A 9684-nucleotide genomic window follows, 5' to 3' on the forward strand; every position below is an offset into this window, starting at 1 on the left:
CAATCCGAACCACAGATTTACTCTCCCCCCCCCCCCTTTTCGTCCTCAAAAGGAGACAAACAGACCACCCTTTTTAATATTACCACCTTCCCGCGGGTGGGCAGACGAGAATGAATGGCGGGAAACCCTCCAAAATATACGGCTGGTATAATTAACAAGAATAAGTAAATTGAATTCAATTAAACTTCATACGATCTGTTAACAATCAATACTCAACTTCTGGCGCGTTACGACTCCCAGGACTCAACCAACGCAGCACCTCCAAATGCTCTGCCGAGCCGCCCACTGCCAGCCGTTTCAACGGACGCAGAAAGGTGCGCCGATTTTCAGAACCTCCTCGCCGGTCGACAGCATACGGCCGAACTGCAAATTAGGCCCCTCGCGGACACACGCTCAGGAAGATTCCTTTCGCGACGAGCAGTTAACGCCCCATACCACAGAGCCGCTGCTCGCGTCGCTTACGCTGATGCAGCGGTCTGCGTGCTGTCCTTCTAGCGCCGGTAGAGTAGTCGCTTCTTGATGCCCCGACTGCCAACTTTCCACCAGAGCCCATACAGCCACCTCTTAAACCCACGCTAACAGCCCACTTTTCCCCTTTCCCGCTAGAGGGAAACACCGAAGTCTTCAATTGCGACAACGGCGCCACCGCCAGAAAACGGAGGGCAACTGCTTCACGCTACGCGTTGCGGCGCGCTTTTCAAAGCTAACTTTACTACGGCTCAATGTCCCCATGGGTGAGTGATGCTGTGACAGTGAAAAATTTGTTTTCACATCATAAGAAGTGGACATGTGAAGTACGAGTCGAATAGACACCAGAAGGTCTGCGAGGAGAAATAACGTATCGAAAAATTTTATAATAAACACCCCATGTTTATGGGTTTTAAAATAGTCAACTTGGAACGGTATGTACACGTAATGGGTGGGGTTAGGATGTAGAAGAGACGCTGTAACGGTAGACATACATAGAAATATAAGATTACAGGGGTTTTCGGATGCAGGAGGCGTGCTGACGAGCCAATATTTGCACGAGATAAGAAAGACGTACAATAACTTCAAACCAGTTCCCTTCATATAATCTTTTTTTTTCGGTACCGTTTCGAACCACCATTTGCGACCTTGGTTAAAAATATTGCCGCTGTGAATGAATTGTTGTATGTTACATGCAAAAACGGTTTCGCCTCTAGCTGGTCTTGTTTCTCGTTTCTTGATAATAATAGATTAACCGCTTCTTGCTCTGACTTTCATCTGATGTTATTTGCTTGGTAATCGTGTCCAAATCTCAGCAGAATACTATTAGCAATGTACATTATTCCACCGAGGTACAACGTAACGTCTCACATTTCACGTGTCTGCGCCTCTGGCGTCAGACCGCCGCCGCATTTCTACGCGCGTGACACTCCTCATGATGAGGACCACCTGGCGGTACCGGCCTCTCACTGTGTAATTACGATAGCTCCTCCGAGCGAGCAGTCCATTCATTTGGCGGAGCGCAGAGGAACGGAGCGTCCGCAAGCCGCCGACACGTGTGGAGGTCGCACTCTGAGCTGGAATGTCGCCGCTCTTCTCGAACATTTTGCGGCCTACCAGTCGCTACTTGTTTTTCTAGCATCGTACTCTCATCCAAAGCAATATTTTGTTTCTTTCTTCGTGAACATTAAACGCAGCGAAGTTACTATGTCGTTATTAATGCCAACATATGAGCACCGCTACCTGCACGTGTAAGCATAATAATAATTTGTAGGAGAGTCACACTGTCAGCGCGTGGTAGGGTAAAACGAGAGAAGACGATAGGCATGGGAAAGAACCGGATAACTTTTTCTGTTTAATTTAACGTTCCGCCAACGTCGAAACCGTTGAAACCTGAACGTTAATTTGCTTTTGTTTTGTTGTTATTCTCTGATGTCTTAACAGATGTCCTATCATCCTCTACCTTCTTCTCGTTAGCATTTCCTACTAATTCTTTCCTCTGCGATTCTGCGGGGATCCTCCTCACTCCTTTACTGATCAGTCCATCTAATTTTCAATATTCTTCTGAAGTACCACATCTCAAATGTATCGATTTTCTTTTGTTCTAATTTACCCACAGTCCATTGTCGCGTTACCATACAACGCTGGGCTCCAAACGTTCATTCTCGGAAATTTCTTCCTCAAATTAATGTTGATACTAGTGTAAGTAGGCTGTTTAGATTTTTATATTGGTAATGCCACGTAGCGCTCTGTATGAAAATCACTGGCTGTGCTGTGTGCAGTCTGTGGCTAGTTTGCATTGTTGTCTGCCATTGTAGAGCGGCAGCTGGATGTGAACAGCGCGTAGCGTTGCGCAGTTGGAGGTGAGCCGCCAGCATTGGTGGATGTGGGGAGAGAGATGGTTCCGCTTTCTAAAATGTTCAGCAGGCAGTGTTTGATCCAACATTGACAAATTTTATTAACAATTGTGCAGCTATATGCGTTGAACTTTAATTGGTTCAGTCAGAACTCTGCTTCTCCCCCAGTTTTCAGTCGGAGCTTAAGCCAAGATTCCGTGATTTATTATTCTTGAGGTCCATTTTTCTAAGCCAGTGAAGCATGTATGTTAAAAAAAAGTTAAGTTCTTTTTTAACTGCTAATCTTGACTCAAGCGTAACTGAGTAATTCCCATATAGTGTAATATGAGAAACTATAATGGATTAGCTTAATGCTTATGCCACAAACTAGTAATGTGTGGCCATTTTCATTTCCTTAGATTTAAAACGTCACACACATTTCCAAAGGAACTTAGTTTATTTGCAGAAATACAAAATCAAAAAAGTTGACACACAGTTTGTTTGGCTGTAATTGCCAGTAAGTAAATTTGTAAATAAAACGTTACAGATCACATAGTAAATGCAGTTGTATCTGCATTTAAAGTGTATACTGAAATGTTTGTACCTCTCATATAATCTTCCAGAGAGAAAATTTACAGTCAGATCTATATGTCTTTTAAAAACTGTTGAAGCATTATCAGTGCACATGCATGATAGTTTGCATAAAAGACCCATAGGAGGTTATAGACTGAGAACCACTGATTAAATTGATAGTATCCAAATGAATATTATTTAAACACATTATAATGTTTTAAACTACCAAAGATATGGATGATGAGCCTCAGTCCCTCGATAATGAAGAAGATTGCTACTATGCATACATATCAGGATCGGGAACACCAAGTTTTGATCATAATTGGCCAGATGATGTAGATTCAAGTACTTTCTGTATTGTTGATGAACATGATGAATCATCCCTGGAAACAGAGTAATGTAGTGTGGAAACGGAGTTTCAGAAAAAGCCACATAATGTCAAAGTAACATTTCAAGATATTTGAAAGCCCTATCTTGCTCGTGTCAGCAGCCCCAAAAACTACAGGCGTTTTCTGCAACTTGTGAAAGCTGAGGAGGCCCCTACTGATGTCTCACCCGATTCTGGTATCAATGAACTTCAGGGTTTGAGTCCTGAGGAACAAGAGAGACAGAAACAGGAATGGCAGCAGGAGCTTGTAAAGGTTGAAGAGGAAATTCAGACTCTCCGCCATGTCTTGGCATCAAAAATAAAACATTCTCAAGAACTTAAACGTAAACTTGGGATAAGTGTGTGGAAGGAATTTCAAGATGATATGTCACAGAGCATTCGAAATGTGAAGGAATCAAATATGCATCAGAAGACTGAATCTGTGATTAAAACTACAGCTGAAAAAAACACTACTCTTCTAGGTGGTTTAGGCTCCAGTGCCCAACACCATTTGTAAAATTTTTTGTGGGGAGCATGGGGGCTATGTAAGTAGGCTGTTTAGATTTTTATATTGGTAATGCCACGTAGCGCTCTGTATGAAAATCACTGGCTGTGCTGTGTGCAGTCTGTGGCTAGTTTGCATTGTTGTCTGCCATTGTAGAGCGGCAGCTGGATGTGAACAGCGCGTAGCGTTGCGCAGTTGGAGGTGAGCCGCCAGCAGTGGTGGATGTGGGGAGAGAGATGGCGGAGTTTTGATAATTTGTAATACTGGATGTCAATTATGAATATTAAGGTAAATACATTGTTTGTTCTCTATTAAAATCTTTCATTTGCTAACTATCCCTATCAGTAGTTAGTGCCTTCAGTAGTTTGAATCTTTTATTTAGCTGGCAGTAGTGGCGCTCGCCGTATTGCAGTAGTTCGAGTAACGGAGATTTTTGTGAGGTAAGTGATTTGTGAAAGGTATAGTTTAATGTTAGTCAGGGCCATTCTTTTGTAGGGATTTTTGAAAGTCAGATTGCGTTACGCTAAATAATATTGTGTGTCAGGTTAAGCTCAGTCCTGTATAATTGTTCTAAGGGGACGTTTCACTAGTAGTTTTCTCTTGACCAGAAATGCTATTTCTGCCAGAGCTAGTCTGCTTTTTATATCCGCCTTCCTCCGTCCGTCATCGTTATATTCCTATCTAGGTAGCAGAATTCCTTAACTTCATCTACTTCGTGATCACCACTTCTGATGTTAAGTTTCTCGCTAGTCTCATTTCTGCGACCTCCCATTACATTCGTCTTTCTTCGATTTATTCTCAGCCCATATTATTTGCTCATTAGACCGTTCATTCCATTCAACAGTTCCTGTAACTGTTCTTCACTTTTACCGGGGATAGCAATGTCATCAGATGTTATCATTGATATTCTTTCGCCTCGAATTTTAATCCCCTCCTTGAACCTCCTTTTATTTCCAGCATTGCTACTTCCATGTGTAGATTGAACTGTAGGAACGAAAGACTACATCGCTGTCGTACACCATTTTTAATCCGAGCACTTCGTTCTTAGTGTTCCAGTCTTATTGTTCCCTCTTGGTTCTTGTACATGACTGTATGTTACCCCTCTTTCCCTATACCTTACTTGTATTTTTTCTCGGGATGTTGAACATCTTACACCATTTTACTTTGTCGAACGCTCTTTTTGGCCGATAAATCCTATGGACGTGTCTTGATTTTTCTTGTCTTGCTTCCATTATCAATCAGTGCCTTTACCCTCCATAAAGCCGAAATGATCGCATACCGTATATGAGCAATGCATTAGCTGCTGTTCTTGGTGATACAGTCAGAGAGAGAGAGAGAGAGAGAGAGAGAGAGAGAGAAAGAGAGAGAGAAAGAGAGCTCTCCTGTCACTGTGGAGAATGGAGTAGGCGTAGCTCAACGTGTCTCGTGTCTGCCATGTCGTCACACCTTGCACTGACCATCAACGTGACAGTACAGTGGATAATGGACACAACATTAAGTAAGCTTACGAGATAAAATATTAATCGACACCTTAGGAAAGCACATTCGTAGACTTGGAACCCTGTTGATCTGTTGCCAAGCTGTCATGTGATGCTTCCCTGCTGCTATAAGGTCACGGCACCAAAGTAACTTAGATCCATGTGGAAACGAGACAGAACGGCAGACACGAAGTGTCGTGTTCGAACGAGCCAACGTCCGCATGATGAGTGAAGTTGCTCGATTTGCTGCCTAGTAAGAAGGAGATCCCAGGTTCAATTCCCGGTCCGGCACACATCTTCAGTCGTTGTCGCTGATTCCGCATAAAGTCCCGATGCAGTTGACATCAACAGTTCCTTCCCTTTCTCAACCTCCACCTTCAATTTACATTCGTTATTACCTCGAAAATAATAGTTGTGTGATTTTTAGTGCTTGTTGCAGGTACATGCCTGCAATCCTGGTATACACTTTAATACCTGCTCCACAGCTCCTTAGTAGCTGCTAAAGGAGCCAAAAGAAAATATCACAGGCCTCTTACAAAGTGGAGTACCGTACAATAATTCGTTTCCGGCAGCAGTGGAAATTTTGCAGCTGTGTTAGGCCAATGTCGACGGCTTTTTTAGTAATTTATAGATCGCTTCCGCAGAATCAAGAAAGACGGCAGTAGTGAGGGTTCTTTTCCGCAGTCTTCTGGATCTCGTCAGCGAACTAAGAAAGCTAAGAGTTCCACAAGAATTTAGCGCGTCTGGTCATTCCATAGAATGGTCTCAGTCGTGTAGTGCGATTTGTTAACAGTAACAGTAAAACACTAACTCACTTGTATTGCAGCAGAGTTTGTGTAACAGACAGTGCACCGCTGGCAGGCTCACGAGACGGGATGGGGCAAGTCGAGCGCGAAACACGAGAAGTGGTAGGCGACACAGGAGCTGGCCGTTCCCTTAATCCCAAAGCATAGTTATTATTATAGTGTTTGGGATATGATAAATGAAATTCCGTTCTGCGAAAGAGTCTTGAAAGTTCTACTGGACCGGATTGTGGATTCAATGCATGCTCTCAATTAGCCTCTTATGCAGCCGATGTCAAGACGACACAACGAAAGATCGATAAAAATTTGCTCTCCGCCTCTTCCTTTCCTGATTTGCGCATATGCCAGTCCGTGCCGCGCTGTTTGTAGGCTACTGTCCTGCAGCAGCGCGTTTTAGTATCTACATCTACATGCATACTCCGCAAGCCATCTGACGGTGTGTGGCGGAGGGTACCTTGCGTATCTCTATCGGTTCTCCCTTCTATTCCAGTCTCGTATTGTTCGTGGAAAGAAAGATTGTCGGTATGCTTCTGTGTGGGCTCTAATCTCTCTGATTTTATCCTCATGGTTTCTTCACAAGATATACATAGGAGGGAGCAATATACTGCTTGACTCCTCGGTGAAGGTATGTTCTCGAAACTTCAACAAAAGCCCGTATCGAACTACTGAGCGTCTCTCTTGCATAGTCTTCCACTGGAGTTTATCTATCATCTCCGTAATGTTTTCACGATTACTAAATGATACTGTAACGAAGCACGCTGCTCTCCGTTGGATCTTCTCTATCTCTTCTATCAATCCCATACTGTAACCTACTTCCTTTGTTTTCGGACTGCATTTCCTTAGGATTCTTCCAATGAATCTCAGTCTGGCACCTGCTTTACCGACGATTAATTTTATATGGTCATTCCATTTTAAATCACTCCTAATGCCTACTCCCAGATAATTTATGGAATTAACTGCTTCCAGTTGCTGACCTGCTATATTGTAGCTAAATGATAAAGGATCTTTCTTTCTGTGTATTCGCAGCACATTACAGTTGTCTGCATTGAGATTCAGTTGCCATTCCCTGCACAATGCGTCAATTTGTTGCAGATACTCCTGCATTTCAGTACAGTTTTCCATTCTTACAACCTCTCGCATCCGCAAAAAGCCTCAGTGAACTTCTTATGTTATTCACAAGGTCATTTATATATAATGTGAATAGCAACGGTCCTACGACACTCCCCTGAGGCACACCTGAAATCACTCTTACTTCGGAAGACTTCTCTCCATTGAGAATGACATGCTGCGTTCTGTTATCTAGGAACTCTTCAATCCAATCACACAATTGGTCTGATAGTCCATATGCTCTTACTTTGTTCACTAAACGAATGTGGGGAACTGCATCAAACGCCTTGCGGAAGTCGAGAAACACGGTATCTACCTGGGAACCCGTGTCTATGGCCCTCTGAGTCTCGTGGACGAATAGCGCGAGCTGGGCTCCACACGATCCTCTTTTTCGAAACCCTTTTCTGATTCCTACAGAGTAGATTTCTACTCTCCAGAAAAGTCACTATACTCGAACATAATACGTGTTCCAAAATTCTACAAATAATCGACGTTAGAGATATAGGTCTATAGTTCTGCACATATGTTCGACGTCCCTTCTTGAAAACGGGGATGACCTGTGACCTTTTCCAATCGTTTGGAACGCTACGCTCTTCTAGAGACCTACGGTACACCGCTGCAAGAAGGGGGGGCAAGTTCCTTCGCGTACTCTGTGTAAAATCGAACTGGTATTCCATCGGTCCAGCGTCCTTTCCTCTTTTGAGCTATTTTAATTGTTTTTCTATCTCTCTGTCATCTATTTCGATATATACCATTTTGTCATCTGTGCGACAATCTAGAGAAGGAACTACAGTACAGTCTTCCTCTGCGAAAAAGCTTTGGAAAAAGACATTTAGTATTTCGGCCTTTAGCCTGTCATCCTCTGTTTCAGTACCATTTTGGTCACAGAGTGTCTGGACATTTTGTTTTAACTCACCTACCGCTTTGACATAAGACCAAAATTTCTTAGAATTTTCTGCCATAACGCTAAAACGAATATCGCACTGGGCTGACCAGGGGCCGCACCATATAATATGCTCGTAAAATCCCACATAAAAACTTTTTAGTGAGAAATAAATCAACCAATTGCGTTGTAACTGGTCGGCACATGAATCACAGAATGAGCAGTTTTTGTTTGGACGACCTCTGTCAACATATCTCAAACATTAAATTAAAAACATTTGCCGAAACAGCAGAGAAAAGTCACCTGACGGTTTCGTAGGAGGGACACTAGGTATCTGGCTCCGAGGGTGCGCTGCGCAGCACGAACACGAGCTGGCGTTCTGCGTTTCGAATGTATTGAATTTTTCTGCAGATAAGTATGTATCAAACATAAGATTAGATTTAACGTCCCGTCGACAACGAACTGATTAAAGACGGAGCACAAGTCCGGATTAGGGAAGGATCTCGGCAATTGCCTGAGTAATTTAGGGGAGTTTCGGAAAACCTACATCTTGATGCCCCGAAGCGGATTGGAACCGTCTTCCTCCCAAATACTATTCCACTGTGTTGTCCACTGAACCCTCTCACTCAGTCGCCGTAAGTATCGTCACCGTGCCCGGTCTGGACTGAACTACATCGCTGTGGATTTAGTATTCTTTTTTCTGCATGTGCGAGAGCGGCACTGAAAATCGCGTCGTCACGGCAACCCAGTCGAATGTCTCGGAATGAAATCACTGGCGCGACACATTGCTCACGAGAAAAAATCCTCGCCTCTAGCGTAACAAATCGAATTACTTCTGCAGTTTGCTAACCCTGAACAAGTGTTACAATGCATAAATAAATTGCCTGCGGAACAAACAATTTCTGCAGAGGATGTCGAAGCAGCACCGTGAGGGCGCGAAGAAAGACGATAGGAATGTACTTGTAAAATTTGAAAATATCTTGCTTTCTAAGAAATACAGCTATTCATTTATTGTAATGTAAGAAAGCGTGGGCGTGTATCAGTTTTAGAGAGTAAAGATTTTTATAGAACAAGTATTTTCACATATAATTTTGACACGTTTCGTTGGCCTTGATTTGAATGAGGATAGGTATAACCTGGTCTGCAGTAGTGCAGCGCCATTCATAATTTGTTATACATGTGAATAGGTTCGACATCTGACATACAGGTATCTTTCTTGGTTGGGTCATCAGTATTGTGTGACAGCACGCTGTGGCTCCCTCTCCTGTGCCAAACGCTCCATCTCACAGAAGCTCAACTACATAAATTATCTGCTGAATATGTTCTTGTTTCCGTCTTTCCCCTACAGTTTTTGCACTCTACTGCTAGAGTGCGCACAAATTATATTGACCTTTATGTGTACAGACAGTGTCATAGAAGAGGGGACAACAACAGAGGTGGGGCCTCGGACCTGAAGGACCACTGCGTGGTGGAGGAGGCTCACTTTGACAGCCGAAGCACCTATCTCATGTGATTTATAATAACCTATAGCTAGCGAGTATGCAAACGTTCGTATTAACAGGTGTCCGTACGACTAATAATCCTCAAATATACACGTTAAAAGTCAACAGTTTCTCAGTAGAGTACCATAAAGGGAATAGTGGCATAAACAAAGGATCAATCAAA

The 9684-nt window shown here is 43.1% G+C and overlaps 1 pseudogene; it reads left to right on the top strand.

Annotated features, from left to right (window-relative positions):
• Nucleotides 1-2370: 2370 nt before the first annotated feature.
• On the top strand, nucleotides 2371-6179 carry LOC126089289 (tumor protein D54-like; annotated as a pseudogene).
• The last annotated feature ends 3505 nt before the right edge of the window (nucleotides 6180-9684 follow it).

The sequence above is a fragment of the Schistocerca cancellata genome, chromosome 1, assembly GCF_023864275.1.
Source record: "Schistocerca cancellata isolate TAMUIC-IGC-003103 chromosome 1, iqSchCanc2.1, whole genome shotgun sequence".
NCBI classification, from domain to species: Eukaryota; Metazoa; Arthropoda; class Insecta; order Orthoptera; family Acrididae; genus Schistocerca; species Schistocerca cancellata.